Source organism: Callithrix jacchus, chromosome 5 (genome assembly GCF_049354715.1).
Source record: "Callithrix jacchus isolate 240 chromosome 5, calJac240_pri, whole genome shotgun sequence".
Lineage (NCBI taxonomy): Eukaryota > Metazoa > Chordata > Mammalia > Primates > Cebidae > Callithrix > Callithrix jacchus.
In genome coordinates, this window is record NC_133506.1 from 16,080,343 (window position 1) to 16,098,801 (window position 18,459).

At 38.3% G+C, this 18,459-nt stretch overlaps 1 long non-coding RNA gene and 1 other non-coding gene across 2 annotated transcripts; both read left to right on the forward strand.

The window, feature by feature from the left end:
• The first annotated feature begins 2,966 nt into the window (after positions 1 to 2,966).
• On the forward strand, positions 2,967 to 3,069 carry LOC118154395 (small nucleolar RNA U13). Its single transcript, XR_004744259.1, has one exon. It is a non-coding gene; the product is annotated as a small nucleolar RNA U13 (small nucleolar RNA).
• A 9,162-nt stretch (positions 3,070 to 12,231) lies between these two features.
• Positions 12,232 to 18,185, forward strand: LOC118151074 (uncharacterized). The gene is made up of 3 exons (XR_013536335.1): positions 12,232 to 12,410; positions 14,959 to 15,157; positions 18,003 to 18,185. It is a non-coding gene; the product is annotated as an uncharacterized LOC118151074 (long non-coding RNA).
• The last annotated feature ends 274 nt before the right edge of the window (positions 18,186 to 18,459 follow it).

Consider the following 18,459-nt stretch of genomic DNA (forward strand, 5'->3'; position numbering starts at 1 on the left):
CTCAGTTGTTATTTCCTGGTGTCAGAGCCGACCTTCTTTTGACAGGCAAAGTGGTGGGAGTGGGCATAATGCCAGTCTTTAGGGCCATTGTGCCCGCCCTGACGGGGCACATCTGTGCCTGTAATGGATATTGGGATGCTGCAATGTGTGTGCCAGAAAACACAGTTGTCATTGCCGTCATTCCACCACTCTCCATCCAGGGGTAGCATTACACTTGCTGTTGTTTCCGTAATGGAGATCCTCTCTCCCTTTCTCTCTTTCTTCCTTCCTCCCTGTCTTCCTTGACCAAAGCTAAGGAAAGCAGAACAGTCAAAGGTTTTTTCACAAATAGTTGCAATGACAAGAACTGACAGAGCACTTGATGCAAATTTTATTATAAGACAGATTTTAAAAGCGTTTACAATTTTGATAGAATAAGAAATGTGTGTGTGGGTTTTATGTAAATGTTCCAGAGCCACCCCAAATGCAGTGTATGAGTTACTTATTTCTGTCTTATAAATGATTCTAAAATCTAGGAGCTTAACAAAATCAGAATTATCTCTTATCTCATAGCTTTTCCAAAAACAAATAGGTGGCACATAGTAGGTATATATATTATATGTATTTATAGGGTACATGACAGAGATATTTTGATACAGGTATAAATGTGTAATAATCACATTAGGGTAAATGGGGTATCCATCACCTCAAGAATTTATTCTTTTTTGTGTCACAAACAATCCAATTATACTCTTTAAGTTATTTTTAAATCCACAATAAATTATTGTTGACTGCAGTCACCCTGTTGTGCTATCAAACACTAGATATTATTCATTCTAACTATCTTTTTGTTTGTATTAATATCCTCACTCCCTCATTTCCCCAACTACCCTTCTGAGGCTCTGGGAACCATCCTTCTACTCTCTATCTCCATGAGTTCAGCTATTTTTAATTTTATATCCCATGAATAAGTGAGGACATACGAAGTTTGTCTTTCTGTGCCTGGCTTATTTCATTTAATATAATGAGCTACAATTCCACCTATGTTGTTGCAAACACAGGATCTCATTTTTTTTACACTTTAAGTTCTGGGGTGCATGTGCAGGTTTGTTACATTGGTATACACATGCCATGGTGGTTTGCTGCATCCATCACCCCGTCATCTACATTAGGTATTTCTCTTAATGCTATCCCATCCCTAGGCCCCCGACTCTCAACAGGCCCCAGTGTGTGATGTTCCCCTCCCTGTGTCCATGTATTCTCATTGTTCAACACCCACTTATGAATAAGAATACATGGTGTTTGGTTTTCTGTTCTTGTGTCAGTTTGCTGAGAATGATGGTTTCTGGCTTTATCCATGTCCCTGCAAAGGACATGAACTCATCCTTTTTTATGACTGCATAGTATTCCATGCTGTATATGTGCCACATTTTCTTTATCCAGTCTATCATTGATGGGTATTTGCTTGTTTCCAAGTCTTATCTATTGCAAACAGTGCCACAACAAACGTATGTATGCATGTGTCTTTATAATAGAATGATTTATAATCCTTTGGGTATATACCTAGTAATGAGATTGCTGGATCAAATGGTATTTCTAGTTCTAGATCCTTGAGGAATTGCCACAATATCTTCCGCAATGGTTGAACTAATTTACACTCCCACCAACGTGTAAAAGTCTTCCTGTTTTTCTACATCCTCTCCACCATCTGTCGTTTCCCGATTTTTTAATGATCACCATTCTAACTGGCATGAGATGGTATCTCAGTGTTGTTTTGATTTGCATTTCTCTAATGGCAAGTGATGATGAGCTTTTTTTCATATGTTTCTTGAATGCATAAATGTCTTCTTTTGAGAAGTGTCTGTTCACATCCTTTGCCCTCTTTTTGATGTTTTTTTTTTTCTTATAAATTTGTTCAAATTCTTTCTATATTCTGGATAGATTTTTTGTCAGATGGATAGATTGCAAAAAAAAATTTCCCATTTTGTTGGTTGCTGGTTCACTCTAATTATAGTTCATTTTGCTGCACAGAAGCTCTTTAGTTTACTTAGATCCCCTTTGTCTATTTTGGCTTTTGTTACCATTGCTTTTAGTGTTTTAGTCATGAAGTCCTGCCCATGCCTATGACCTGAATAGTATTGCCTAGGTTTTCTTCTAGGGTTTTTATGATGTTAGGTGTTGTGTTTAAATTGTTAATCCATCTGGAGTTAATTTTTGTATAAGGTGTAAGGAAAGGATCCAGTTTTGACTTTCTGCAGATGGCTAGCCAGTTTTACCATCACCATTTATTAAATAGGGAATTCTTTCCCCACTGCTTGTTTTTGTCAGCTTTGTCAAAGATCAGATGGTTGTAGAAGTGTCGTGTTGCTTCCAAGGCCTCTGTTCTGTCCTATTGGTCTATATCCCAGTTTTGGTATGAGTACCATGCTGTTTTAATTACTGTAGCCTTGTAGTATAGTTTGAAGTCACCACCAACCCCACAGAAATACAAACTACCATCAGAGAATACTAGAAACACCTCTAGGCAAATAAACCAGTAAACCTAGAAGACATGGATAAATTCATGGACATTTACACCCTCCCAAGATTAAACCAGGAAGAAGTTGAATCCCTGAATAGGCCAATATCTCATTTTTTAATGGTTGAATACTACTCCATTGTGTATATGTTACATTTTCTTTTTCCATTCCTCTGTTGATGGGCACTTAGTTTACTTTCAAATCTTGGATGTGGTGAACAGAGCTGCCACAAACGTGATAGTGCATGTATCTATTCAATGTACTAACTTCTCTTCTTTGGAGTATATGCCCAGAAATGGGATTGCTGGATCATATGGTAGCTCTATTTTTAGTTTTCTGATGAATCTCCAAACTGCTTCATAGTGCTTGCACTAATTTACATTCCCACCAATAGTGTAGAAGGCCTTCCTTTTCTCCTCATCCTCACCAGCATTTATTTTTGCCTGTCTTTAGGATAAAAGCCATCTGATCCTTTTGTAGTTCATGAGCATGACGATTGGGTATTCATGTGCCTGTGTGAGATGCGCCACCTTGAACCTTGTTACAACGTTGGTATATTACCCATCTGACCTGAAAGAAAAAGCCATCTTAACTGAAATAAGATGAAATCTCATTGTAGTTTGATTTGCATTTCTCTGAAAATCAATGATGCTGAGTACATTTTCATGTACTTGTCTGGCCTTTGCATGTCATCTTTCGAAAAAATGTCCACTCAAATTTTTTGTTAATTTTTAAGTTGGATAATTAGGTTTCTTTCCTATAGAGTTGTTTGAACTACTTATATATTCTGGTTATTAATCCCTTGTGAGATGGGAAGTTTTAGAATGTTTTCTCCCACTCTGTGGATTCTCTCTTCACTTTGTTGATTGTTTCCTTTTCTGTGGAGGAGCTTTTTAACCTGCTTGATCCCATTTGACTTTTTTTTGCCTCAGTTGCCTGCACTTTCAGGGTATTACTTACGAAATCTTTTTCCACTCCAATCTCCTGGAGAGTTTCCCCAATATTTTCTCTTAGTAGTTTCATAGTTTCAGGTCTTAGATATAACTGTTTAGTCCATTTTCATTTGATGTTTGTATATGGTCAGAGATACAGGTCAAGTTTTATTCTTCTGCTTATGGATATCCAGTTTTCCCAGCACCATTTATTGAAGAGCCTGTCCTTTCTCTAAGGAGTCCTTGGCACCTTTGTTGAAAACGAACTCACTGTAGATATAGTGATTTATTTCTGGGTTCTCTACTCTGTTTCATTGGTCTATGTGTCTGTTTCTATGCCAGCACCATGCTGTTTGGATTACTATAGTAATAGCCGTAGTATGATTTTAAGTTAGATAGTAATGCGACCTCCCCAGTTTCATTCTTTTTGTTCATGATAGGTTTGGCTATTCTGGGTCTTTTGTGGTTTCATATATATTTTAGGGATTTTTTTTCTATTTCTGTGGAGAATGTTATTGGTATTTTGATAGGGATTGCAACAAATCTGTAGATTGCTTTGGGTAGTATGGACAGTTTAACAATATTTATTCTTCCAATCCATGAGCATGCAATATCTTTCCTTCTTTGTGTGTCCTCCTCAATTTCTTGCATCAGTGTTTTGTAGTTTTCATTGCAGAGATCTTTCACTTCTTTGATGTAAATTTATTCCTAAGTATTTTACTTGTAGCTATTATAAATGGTATTATATTCTTGATGTCTTTTTCAGATTGTTCACTGCTGGCATATAGAGATGCTATTTTTTTGTATGTTAACTTTATATCCTGCAACTTTATTGAATTTCTCAGTTCTAATAATTTTTGTTGGAGTCTTTAGCTTTTTACGAATATAAGACTATATCATCTGCAAACAAGGATAATTTGATTTTTCCTTTCCAATTGGATACCATTTATTTCTTCTTCTTGTCTGATTGTTCTAGCTAAGACTTAAAGTACTACGTTCAACAATAGTGGTACAAGTGGGCATCCTTGTCTTGTTCCAAATCTTAGAGGACTTTCCATTTTTTTCTCTTCAGCATGATACTAGCTATAGGTTTGTCATATGTGGCTTTTCCTTCTATATCCAGTTTTTTTAGGCATTTTCTCACAAAGTAATGTTGAATTTTATCAAATATTATCTCATAGCTCCTTTGAGTCAGGAATTCAGACAGGGGAAAGTAGATATGGCTTGTCTCTATGATATCTGGGGCCTTAGCCAGAAGACTAGAAGTCTAGGGTTGGAATCCACTCACACACCTAATGGCTGATGTTGTATCAAGTGGGAGCCTAGCTGGATCTTTGGGGTGGAACACCCTATGGAGAAGCCTGGGCCTGGGCTTTTTCACAATATGGTAGCTGGATTCCAAAGAAGAGCCTCCTGAGACAGCCAGACAGAAACTGTCAACATTTTATAACCAAGCCTCAAAGTTACACACATCACTTATGCCAGACTCTATTCGTTGGTTCTATCACAAGCCTGGTCCCAGATTCAAGGTGCAGTAACAAACATACACCCCATCTTACCCTGGGAACACAGTTAATCACCCTGAAGGAGTATATGAGGAATGGAATGTACATATAGGCATGACTATCTTTAAAAAATACATAATCTGCCACACACAGTATGCATAAAGCTGAATTTGTGTTGCCTCCAAAGCTGTTCCACCTCCTTTGTTTTCTACACCAGTGAACAAAAGCAGTATTACAAATCACACTTGAGCCTATGCAACCTTATGGACCATACAACTTCATGGGCTTTTAACTACAATTTCTTTCAACTACTCACATCCATCCTTTCTCTTTCTCTTAAACCACTCCCCCAACACACACACACACACACACACACACACACACACACACACACACACACTTCTTTGGTTCCCTACTTTCCCTGGCTAACCTCTACAAATCTTTCAGTTTATAGCATAAATGTCAATTCCTCTAGGAAGCTTTCTTGGATCCACCTAAGCTTCTGTCAGGCCTCTTTATCTGTTCTCCCAATGCATCCTGTATCAGCTACCCACTGCTACATAACAAACAACAGCAAAACCTAGTGTTTGAAACAATTACCACTTATTATTTGTGGGCTTATGGCTGGGTAGAAGGCTCTGCTGATCTGGGCTGGGCTTGTCTCAACTCGGCTCATCTATGCAGCTACAGTAAGCTGAGAGATATCTGGTGGCTGATCATGGCTGGGCTCTTTGACAGGTCCAGGGGCCGTGGCTGAAAAAACTGGGCTTACTTGGATTCATAGGATTTCTCATCCTCCAGGAGATAAAATATGTATCTCATAAAATAGTCTCCAACAATTAAAAAGAGTTAAATACTGATACAGGCTAAAACACAGATGAATCTTGAAAACTTTATGCTATGTGAAAGAGGCCAGATCGAAAAGGTTACATATTGTATAAATCCAATTGTATGAAATGTATGGCTTTTTTTGCATGTCACAGGCAGGATCTAAAGAACACACAAAAGTGCTCAAGGCCTCTTGAAGTCTAAACTCAGAACCACACGCCGTCACTTCTACCACATTCTATCAGTGAAAATAAACCAAAATGCCAGCCCTGATAAAGAATAAAAGGAGCCTCCAATGTCACAAGGAAAAGAATATAGACACAGGATTGTTACTAAGGTAATCAACCCACCAACCCCTTGTTGTTTCTTCCACATAGAGAGTACATACTAACTCCATGTGATGGCCCTCCTAATAAAATACATCCTCCGTGGACACCATTTATGTCATATGTCATGTCTCATTTGCAATGAATCTGCACACTCACTTAATAAATACTGCACTTACAGCGAATAAATACGTTTGCTTATCTAGCTATTAGTGCTACAGTAAAGAAAAATACCACTGGCCAGGTGCAAAGGTTCATGCCTGTAATCCTAACACTTTAGGAGGCAGTGGCAGTTGGATTGGTTGAGCCCAAGAGATCAAGACCAGCCTGGGCAGTGTGGTGCAATCTCATAAGATTTGTTGTATTTTAAATAGAATTATTTTTCTATTTCCTAAAATAGAAACAAATTAGCCGGGCACAATGGCATGCACCTGTCCCAACTACTTGGAAGGCTGACATGAAAGGATCACTTGAGCCCAGAAATTCAATGCTGCAGTGAGCCATGGTTGCAGCACTGGTCTCCAACCTGCGAGACTTAGAACAAGACCCTGTCTCAAAAATAAACAAACAACCAAAAACTAAAAATGAAAAAACACCCAAAAAAAAGAAACAACTGATATCTCAATAATAAATGTCATTAAGTCAAAGCTACAATGTTTAGATACTTTCTGAATCAGCAACACTATAATAGTAAGGCTAGACCACACAGGAGCCACCACTCTTTGCCCTCGACTTATGGTACCAACACAAAAGAGCTAGTAACTGATAAAACCACATATTAGGTTCTGAGACACGGATGAAGAAAGTGGGGCTCACCTTGGATCCTGGGGTCACCAAGCAGCCTCTCTTTGCTCATAAGACAAAAATCAGAAGCAATTCATATATGGTTAAATTGCTTTTTTGAGCACTCTGGATATTTTATCTGTTTGTTTTATGTTTCTCTCTGATTATAGATCTTTTATTCTTTTTAATATTTTATTTAACTTTTTTTTTTTTAATTTTTTATTGGATTTTAGGTTTTGGGGTACATGAGCAGAGCATGCAAGACAGTTGCGTAGATACACACATGGCAGTGTGCTTTGCTTTTCTTCTCCCCTTCACCCACATTTGGCATTTCTCCCCAGGCTATCCCTCCCCACCTCCCCCTCCCACTGGCCCTCCCCTTTTCCCCCCAATAGACCCCTGTGTTTAGTACTCCCCTTTCTGTGTCCATGTGTTCTCATTTTTCATCACCCACCTATGAGTGAGAATATGCGGTGTTTCATTTTCTGTTCTTGTGTCAGTTTGCTGAGGATGATGTTCTCCAGATTCATCCATGTCCCTACAAATGACACAAACTCATCATTTCTGATTGCTGCATAATATTCCATGGTGTATATGTGCCACATTTTTCCAATCCAGTCTATTATCAATGGGCATTTTGGTTGATTCCAGGTCTTTGCTATTGTAAACAGTGCTGCAATGAACATTCGTGTACATGTGTCCTTATAGTAGAACGATTTATAGTCTTTTGGACATATACCCAGTAATAGGATTGCTGGGTCAAATGGAATTTCTATTTCTAAGGCCTTGAGGAATCGCCACACTGTCTTCCACAATGGTTGAACTAATTTACACTCCCACCAACAGTGTAAAAGTGTTCCTTTTTCTCCACATCCTCTCCAGCATCTGTTGTCTCCAGATTTTTTAATGATCGCCATTCTAACTGGCGTGAGATGGTATCTCAATGTGGTTTTGATTTGCATCTCTCTTATGTTATTTAACTTTTTTAGAGGCATAACCTCACTCTGTCACCCAGTCTGGAGTGCCACGGTGTATTCATAGCTCACTGCACCCTCTCACTCCTGGGTACAAGCAATCCTCCCACATCAGCTTCCTAAGTAGATGGGACTACAGGCATGCACAACCTGGCTAATTTTTTAAATAACAGCCTTATAATTTATGTACCACAAAGAACACGGTTTTACAAAGTACTCACTTCAATGGTTTTTAGTATAATCACAGAGTTTCTCATTAATCATCACTCTAATTTCAGAGATTTTCATCGCCCCAAAAAGAAACCTCATACCCATGAGAAAACACTTCCCATTCCCTCCTCCAAACATTCTCTCTTCAGCCCGTGAAAACCACAATTTCTTTTTCTGTCTCTGTGGATTTGTATATTCTGGACATTTCATACTATTGGATTTATACAATATGACCTTCGCATCTGGCTTTTTTCGCTTACCATAAAGTTTTCAAGATTCATCTATCAGTATTTACCTCTTTTTAGTAGTGGGAGAATATTTTATTGGAACCACTTTTTTAATTCATTCACACTTGATGGACATTTGGGTTGCTTCCATTTTTGCTTATTATGAGTCATGCTGCTATGAACATTTGCATGCAAGTTTTTATGTGGAAATATGTTTCCAGTTTCTTTAGGGTGTATACTTAGGATTGGAATTGCTGGTTCATTTGGTAACTCTATGTTTAACTCTTTAAGGAACTGCCAAAGTGGCCGTGCCACTTTATATATCCAGCAAGGTATGAAGCTTTTAATCTCTCCATAGTCTTGCTCACACTTGTTTTTTATCTTTTTGATTATTAATATCCTAGTGGATGTGGAATAATATCTCACTGTGACTTTCGTTTGCATTTCTCTACTAAGGTTTGTAGCTTGACCATATGTATATCTTCTTTAGCAAAATGTCTGTTCAAATCTTTTGCCCATTTTTAATTGGTTGAATATTCATTTTTAAATCTAGGTCGCATTTCTTGATTTTTGTCCTCTCATAATTTTGTGACTGTCCATCACAAAACCTTGTCTTAGGAAGGATCTTTCAATTATTTTTTTTTCCTGAGGCTACTGAATAGCTGTAGGTTACTTAGGAAATTGTTCTGGTTGTTTCTATGTGAATCCAGAAAGCCATTTGTCTGTTTATTGTTTTACTAAATGTCAAATGTTTGTTTATTTCCCCAGGGTTCTCTTTCTTCTAAAATTAGAGTTCAAAAAAAGTCTGATAAATGTAAGTTGTATTTACTCGGATCCAGTAAATTTCTTACAGAAAAAGAAATGTATTTATTAAGGACGAGTGATAGTTTGAATATTGCAATGACAGTCTTAGCCACACAGACGTAAAAAGTTGAAGCAAATTACATAACACATTTTCCAACTGATGCTGTCAAGAAATTCGATGTGTCAATAAGAAACACACCAGTAACAAAGGAAGACAAATTACCAATTAAACTATGACTCCTCATCAAACATAAAGGCATCCAGTTCAATTTCAGGAAGTTCAAAGGCAAAAGTATATCTTGGAATCAATGATATATCATAATTTTCTTTCTTTCTTTTTTTACTTCCAAAAACCTATCTCTTCTATAAGAATCTATGGTTATATATTAATTTATTTAAAACCAATAAAAAAGTACTATCTCCAGGCAGCATTGTATTCAAAGTAAAAATAGCCCAACACCAGAAAAATAGTTGAAAAGCAGAGATAAGTCTGTATTAAACTTGCTATAAAAAGTGCCCAAGTAAGATTTGATTCGTAATGCACCACACAGTCTCTTAAAGCTGCTGTCCTTCCCTTGTTGTCTCTCTCATGATTGTCACCGATAAAGAAAATGCCACCCAAATCACCCTTAAAACCCAGTCTGTGCAGCTCCCCTGCTCCCTCTTCTCCCCTCACCCTCATCTCTGGATTTACTCTAATTTTTTTAATCTTTGCATGAATCATTTAATTTTTCCAATGTGAATCATTGTATTCTTTCTGAATGCTCTGGTGTTGCTTCATTCAGCCTTCCAAAAGCTCGCAAATAAAGCAGACAAAATAGAATTATCTTTATGCTGGGAGAGGCTACAGCTCCACCTTCATTAACATGTTTTCCAGCAATATATTCAATCGACACATATTTAATAAACACCTACTATATTCTAAGCATTGATTCTGCCGTAGGCTCGGTCAGATTTAAAGTGCATGTTCCTAGGTAATTATATCTTGAAGTCCACCCTCTGTGTCTCTACTCTGTATAGGATACTCTGTATCCTAACATGGTTTGACAGAAGGAAGGGTCTATTTCTCTTTTCTCACAGCTGGGTTAATGCTGTACAAGTATGCACGCTTGCATTCACACACACACACACACACACACACACACACACAGACACACACACAAACCCCTGATAGTGGCAGAGGGTCTTCAGCATCGAATGGCATTTACCATCTTTTTGTCCTCACTTGCAACTTACATGCAGCAACGGCCACCCCACGATTTAGAACCTAGAATATAACCCAAGAGACAGTTTATGAGTTCAAGTTGTTTATTTGGGAGATGAATTTGTACTAAAATCTCTATTAAAAATGCCAAATTAGGATTGATTCACAACACATTACGAAGTGTTTCCTTTCCCCATTTTTTCATGTCCCTGTTTATGATTGTTATATAGACCAGCCCCTAAAATTTCCCTCAATTCCCAGTTGATTTATTCTATTTTCTTTCTCTTTTCACTGTGAACAAAAGAGCTCAAGCCCCACAGCCAAGCTCAGAAGGCCTTAGGTGCACCCCTCACAGTTAATTCACCAAAACATGAAGAAGCTAGGACATATACCCACCAATTCCCATCACTCATTGGTTGAGGCTTTCTGCTGAGGCACTAGCTCCTTAACACTTCCAACTTGTGCAATCTATTAGCCAAGGATTCTCCTGTGGCCAGAAAGCATCCTCAGGCAGAAATTAAAAAACTTTTTATGTGAATAGAGATTTTTCCCAAACGATCTCTGAAGAAGGCTAAGGGCTACATCCTAACACTCAACATGTCAAGAAAGGTTACATTCCATCTGTAAGTAACATACACAGAAGAGTCAGGTAAACTGATTTCCATAAAACTACCTATGCACTAGGAATTACAGATCTTTAACTGTCAAACCTCAAGGCACCCCCTTGCCTAACTCTGAGACTTATGTGAGAACATAATTAAAGCTTGACTCATCCTCAAATGGAAGGACCCAGGAACAAAGCCTATGCCAGCCCTAGAATTGGGCTTAGAAACATTTGGGCCAGGAATTCTAGGGTGCTGGATGTAGTCTAAAAAGTGTATGTTGCTTTCAGTTCGGCATATGCTGTAGGCCCAACAGATTTCTCCTTGTGTAGGAGACACAACCAGGAAAAGGCCAGAGTTAAGACCTCTAAAGCATGAGACCCAAGGCAAGCACTTCTCTTGCCTAGATCCAGGACAGTACTGTTTCCAAACATACGCTGCTGGATAATTTCAAAAATATTAAATAATGTAGTATTGTCCCTATTTTATATGGTTTGGATGTTTGTTCTATCCAAATCTCATGTTGAAATGTGATTCTCAATGTTGGAGGTGAGGCCTGGTGGGAGGTGATTGAATCACTGGGGTAGATTCCTCATAAATGGTTTAGCGCCATCCCCTTTGTGATAAGTGAGTTCTTGCTCAGTTAGTTCACATCTGACCTGGTTGTCGAAATGTCCGAGACCTCCTTTCTCTCTCTGTCTCTTGCTCCCATTCTGATCATGTGACATGCTGGCTTTCCCTTTGCCTTCCACCATGAGTAAGAGCTCCCTGTGGCCGTCAACGGAAGCTGAGCAGATGCCAGCACTATTCTTCCTGTACAGCCTGTCAAACTGTGAGCTAATTAAACCTCAGTTTTTAAAAATCAATTGCCCAGCCTCAGGTATTTCTTTACAGCAGCTCAAGAATAGACTAATATACCATCTGATCTTTCATTTACTCAAAAGTCAAGCCTTTCTGTGTTCCATGCCTCAGAGAATAAAAGCAGTAAGGTGGAAAGCTGAAAGTTTGTGAATCTCTTCCTGTCTTTTCTCATTCAAAAGTCTAAACACTCAGAGGAATGGAAAGGATTCCAGTTATGGACAAAGTGTTGAGAGAAATCATGAAGCAAAACAACCTCTGCCTGATCTGGGAAAAATAAACAGACATGGAGGATGTATCAAAAATATAAGTGTGAGAGGTTCCTGAGAAAGGAATTTAGCCTCTTCATGCAAAACACCGAAGAAAGAATGAGACCCCAGAGGGACCACAGTCAACCTTAGCAAGTTGTACTCAGGCAGCTTGAATAAATTCCTATATTCTAATGTGGCATGGAAACAACAAAAACATTCCAGGATTCCCAAGGCTGAAACAGACAAAGCAGTGAGAACTATTGAATTTAAATGGACTAGGAGGACAGCACCAAGGTAGGGTGGTGGATGTCTCAGTAGAGGCTGCAAAGAAAGATGACATTGACGTTCTCCTTCTGGCATATCTTGGCACTATGTAAGGCTCTTGGAATTTAGCTACAACTGCAAACAGTGAGTTTTTCTTAGCAGATGGGCACTAAAAAAATTAATTATTGAGTATATAAAAACAGCCTACCAAAGGCTTCTGAATTCATGAAGATAGTCATTTATACCCAAAATGACTGAGCTTATCCAAAATGTCCTTTAAGACCTAATGGAATACACACCTATATGACATAAAAGATAAAAGATTGTTCCACTGGCCAACTATGATGGAGAAGGAGCTGCCTTAGAGATTCCCATGATGACCACTGATTTTTCTACTCATTGCTTAAAACCTTGCTGATAATGGTTTCTTAAATTCCCAAATTTGCCCTTCTTCTGCTTCTAAGACTTGGACATACCTGAATATTTACCTTAATGTGCTTAATGCCATACACTGTCCTTTCTATTCCAATGGCCCATAGTGGTCTGTCGTCCAGTATATTGAATTATTCTACTTATCATATGTTGGAATCTAATGCTGAGGAAAGAAAGCCATTGTTTATGTTGTTTGTCTTATTTACTGTCTGTCTAAACACTACCTAATGCAAATGGAGATTAGATAACCACTTATATTAAATTAGCTATTCCAGCTGTTCATGGCTTCTCAAATCCTCTCTGCTTTTGGCAAGTTCTTTCTTATGTCATTCAGCACATTAACTTTATAATGACCTCTGAGAAAGCTACCATTTTCAGTGAACTTACTAGTTCTCATTTCTTCCAAATTATCTTCCAGTTTAATGATTCTCTTTTCAGCTGTGTCTAATCTGCTAAGTCTATCTATTGAATTATTTGCTTTTTATTTCAGTTATTGCATATTTTTATTCCTAGGTGTTTCTTCCGGTATTCTTTTAGAAGTGCTAGATCACTTTTCATAATTTTCTGTTCCCTGAAAATTATTTCTACTTATCTTTTTTTCTTTATGCATGGTATGATGTTTTATAAATGTCAACTTCACAGGTTAGTTTATACTGGTTCTTGCTTGGAGTGCTTTATTTTCTTGTGTGTTTTTTACTGAGTAGTACTTATTTTCCTTGAAAAATTATTTATAGCCATTCTCTGTGACCCAGGATGGAAGTGCCTTCTGACAGAAAGAATTTGTTTGTTTCTACATTGTGCCTGGAAGAGTAGCTAATCTATATCTCTTTAGTGTTTGCTTATGTTTGATTTGGTTTGGTTTCTTAATGTCTCTAAACCACTAAGGAATACAATATCTCATTTTAAGAATAAGATTTCTTGTGAGGCCAGTTTTGTAGATAAAACCTTTTTGGGAAACTTTTTCCCTGGCTAAGAATCAGCAAAAGTTTCTTTGCAGGCCCTATCATAAAGACAGTGTTAACATTACTTCTAATTTTTCTTTATCCTAATTTTGAACCCTTTGGGGCACCAGCTTAATGGTCAAATGACCTCCTATTAGACTTTCTGATCTAAATTAACTCAGACTTTCATTTTTATCTGTCCCATGGGGCCATCAAAATTGAAGTTCAAATTTGCCAGGATTGGTATACAATGGCTTTGGTGTTCTACTTACCTCTCTGGATTCTAGATTCCTCTTAGAGTTTGGCCTGATAATTACATGCTATCTGTCATGTTCATTATTTTTAAGAAAAGGTTTTGTTTTCTATTTTACTTAGTATTTTAGTTGTCTCAGAAGAGTTACTCAGTTCCTACTGGGCATATTTGAACATTTTTAACTATTTTTTTCTGAAAAACACTTTCAGTGTTACCCAGACCTAGCCCTGCATCTGGCTTAACATGAAATTTTTACTCCTAATCTCCTGGGGAAAGTAGACAATCAAAGTATAAAAGTGAAGTGGTTCATTTGTTGTTTGGGGACACTCCATAGCCTCACACTCATAGCAATTAGATAGAAAAATATCAGGTAGGGATGGCAAAACCTTCATCTATAATCTAAAGACCTTCAAGTTGTCAAATGTATGTATGATAGCCTTGTAAGCTAAATTTAGCACCCAGAGCTCTAGTTTCTCTCTAAGATGTGTAAAAACTCATCTAGCCTGACAGTTCCCTGTTGGCTGCACCTCTGAGAAGTCAATTATTCTCAACAATACCAATTTTAATTTATGTACCCTAAATTACTCCTGAATTTCTATGTGTTTTTTAATAGAAGGTATAATACAGAATTTAAGCACTAATGGCTTTCTGGACAGTGATATGAAGTCTGACCCTGAATCATCAAATTGCCTAAGGAAATAGATGTTTTGATTACATTATATTTTTCACTAAGAAATCAGTATAAGATCAATTATTCTTTATTTTATCCCCAGGGCTTATAGTAGCACTGGGCCAGGCACAATTAATGACAATTAATAAAGGTTGAATAAATTAATTAACCTGTGGTAGATTGATTGCAAAAAATGCAACTAATTCTTCACAGTCTTCCTGTAATTTTGTAATGTGACTTTGCAGATCCTGCCGTGAAGAGGCTATGTCTCTTCTCTATCCCTGAGTCTGGGCTCATCTTAAGATAGACCTTGGCTAAGAGAGTGAGTTACTCTATTATTCTAAGTCCCAGATTAGGCCTTTTTTTTTTGGAATCTTGTCACCACCATGACAACAGGTCTTTGCTACCCTGCTGGAGGAGAAGGTAGAGTTGACCTCATTTTTCCAGCTGAAGGACCTAATATATGATAGAGCCCAACCAGGATCAGTTCAGCCCGCCAGCCAAGCAGCAGATGACAGCCCCGCTGGGCAAGCCCCCAGCTAAGGAAGCAGAGCTGGACCAAAGCAGCAGAACTTTCAAGCCAATCTGCAAACTTGTAAGCATTCATGAATGACTTCTGGTTTTAGCTGCTAAATTGTGGAGTGGTTGTTATGTAGCAGTAACTAACTTGCACAAAATCATTGTTACAAACCCTCCTAGGGGTGTTTCAGAAGAAAGGACACCAGGTTGGGAACAAAAAGTCTTCAATTCCAGTTCATACTCTGCCATGAATTTGCTGGTCTTGCACAAAATATGCCCTCTCTGTGCCTTAGATTTGAGATTCCTTTGAGTTCTAATCTTATTTTTCATGTGGAATCTCCCAAAATTTTTTACTCTGCATTCCTACCATCCCTCATGATATAGTGAGAGAAAGTTGATTTTTTTTTTTGTATACTTGAGCATTTACTGAGTCTCCAAGGAATTTGCTTGCACATTAAGTATTAGAAATTCTAGAAAATTGAGCTGATGTATTCCTAATCGAAGCCTTCTCTAAAAGCATATTTTTAGAACAAAGCCTTATTGGGAGCTTTCTGTGATTTGTGTTTTCTTTCGTTTTTGTTATGTTATTCTGAAAGTAGAAGTCAAACAAACAAAATCTATTAAAATAAACATCCTTGTTAATCAAGGCTTTAGTGAACTTTGTTCTTTATCAACATCCTAAAGAGGAACACAAAAACAGCGATTTAATAATGGAACAAAAATATCACTCAAAAAAAAAGAAAGAAAGCACTCCAATATCCATCTGATTTTTACTAATTGTTTATATTATTGGAGTAGAGATAATTGGGCCTCATAGCTCTCAATTCTGAAAAGTATAATGGATTCATATATAATGGACTCAAGCACACAAATCTGTGTTTATACAAGGGGAGTCCATGTGACAAAGCTTCTTAATAGCGGAGATTAGGAATCTCTTAGAGATTCTGATGAAAACTAAGAAACTTGATTCAGAAAATCACACATATGTAAACATTCACATAGTAGACTTTTTCATGCTTTTTGCCTCCTCGGCACTTTATAAACACTGTTTTTTATTTTTATTTTTTTGAGATGGAGTCTCACTCTGTCGTCCAGATTGGAGCACAGTGGCACAATCCCAGCTCACTGCAACCTCTGCCTCTCAGGTTCAAGTGATTCTCCTCCCTCAGCTTCCTGAGTAGCTAGGATTATAGGCCTGTATCACCAAGCCCAGCTAATTTTTGTATTTTTGGTAGAGACAGGTTTTTACCATGTTAGCCAGGCTGGTTCTCGAACTCCCAATCTCAGGTGATCTGCTTGCCTCAGCCTCCCAAAGTGCAGGAATTACAGGCATGAGCCACCATGCCGGGCCTAAACATTGTTCTTATGTTTGAGAATTGTTCCCCTGTATTAATCTGCATACCTCCAGAGTAGAAACTAAAAATTCACTTCCCATGTTTGCATCTATGGCACAGACACGTAGTCCAGGATCAACTATTCAGGTAGATACACATAAGACAGCTATTTGAGGCTGGGTGTAATGGCTCACGCCTGTAATCCAAGCACTTTGGAGGATAAGGCGGGCGGATGACCTGAGGTCAGGAGTTCAAGACCAGCCTGACCAACATGGCAAAACCCCATCTTAAATAAATAAATAAATAAATAAATAAAATAAACAGCTATTTGAAAGCAAATGATATTCAGAAGCATGTACTCACAGATCCACTCTGGCTAGGATGAAGATAAAGACATTGAGATTTCAGACACAGCACTGAGTGGACAGAGGTACTGATAAATCATGGTGCATGGCAGCTAAGTGAGGTGCAGCGACTCTGTCCAGGAGTTGGGGCATCAGAGTATTCCCTGAAGCACTGTGCAGCGTAACTTTGGAGGTGTCCCTAGCTGTGCAACTTTCAAGCCTGATTCTTAGACCCTTTCAGAGTTGCTGGGAGTCATCTGATGCCCTTCAATAAATGCTTAAACAATGTCTGCAACAGAGAACTCTGACCAATATACGCATATCACAAAAACATATCTGCACATAGTTTCAAGATTTTTACAAAAAACTTCTGAAGACCATGCATGGCATAGCTCTCAGAATACACAGATGCTCATACGTTATATTGTCAGGTAGAGAGGTGATGGGGGATGAGGTAGTATAAGGTTTCTTGGTACAGAAGAACTAACTTTCAATAGAGTAAGCAGTCTTGGTCCTAATCTTGGCTTTGCTATGTTTTACCTAGTCATTGAGCACTAAGAGGTGTCTATGTCCCCTGTCCTGAATCTGGGCAAGATTGTGACCATTAGAATAAGGTGACAGTGGTGCTGTGTGGCTTCCAAAGCTAAATCAAACAAGGCAACAGATACAGCTTCTGCCTTGGAGCTTGGGACACCCTGAGCAACCATACAAGAAACCTGACTACCCAGGGGCCTCTATTCCGTGAGCAAGCCCAGATCATACAGAGCAGCCATGTGAGGTGCCCCAGTTGAGAGACCCAGCTGAGGTCTCAGCTGAAAGCCCGTAACAACTGCCATACACAACTCTATAAGTTATCTTGCAAATTGATATATGAGCCCAGGACATCAGGTATCACCCAGGAAAACCAATGTATGATCATGCTTTTGAGCGTCTACTCTGAGCTAAGCAATTGTGCCTTCTTTTACTTCTGTAAACTCCTTAAAATGAGGTGAAGGGTTGTTGAGCTAGTAGATGCCACAAATCTCAGTGCCTGCAAGGTTAAGGCAAGTAACAAAACCACATGAGACAGCTGGATTTGAGTAACAGAACATGGCAAGGACTTCAGTAAACTGAGAAGCACACACCGAGTTTAGAGGGAACAGACAGTCAGCTCTCATATGTATTATCAGAATACAATGCAGGCACAGTATTTCCCTTGGCTTACATTCAGGTTTTCTCCCTCTGTGTTTTTTCTGAGATTCAGGCAGAAGGATCAGCATCTATCCAGCAGCAACTCTCCTCACAGCAGATCACCAGAATGCCAGAGCCAAGCCTAACTGCACAAGTTCCACTATGGCCTCTGCCTCACATCTGCTAATATATCATTGACCAAATATGGATTTTTTTTTTAAAGAAGTTAAAAATATACATTTTTCCATTTAAACTTATAACTTTCTAGACACTTTTTAAGGTAGTGTTTACGGGTTGGAGGATTTCAGTGGACTCTCCAAGCTACTAGGGCAAAATCAATTAATGTAAGTACCCCAAGGCCATGCTTAGGTGTCTGCTAATCCTGGCTCTCCAGCAGGGGACAGCTGTCATTTTTGTTAGAGGGTAGAACACTTTGTATCCAAAGCCACTCTTTTGACTCAGAGTTCTAGATTTAAGATAATTAACGCTCCCCCACTCCCCGCCTTTTTAAAAATTTTGTGTAAAGTTTT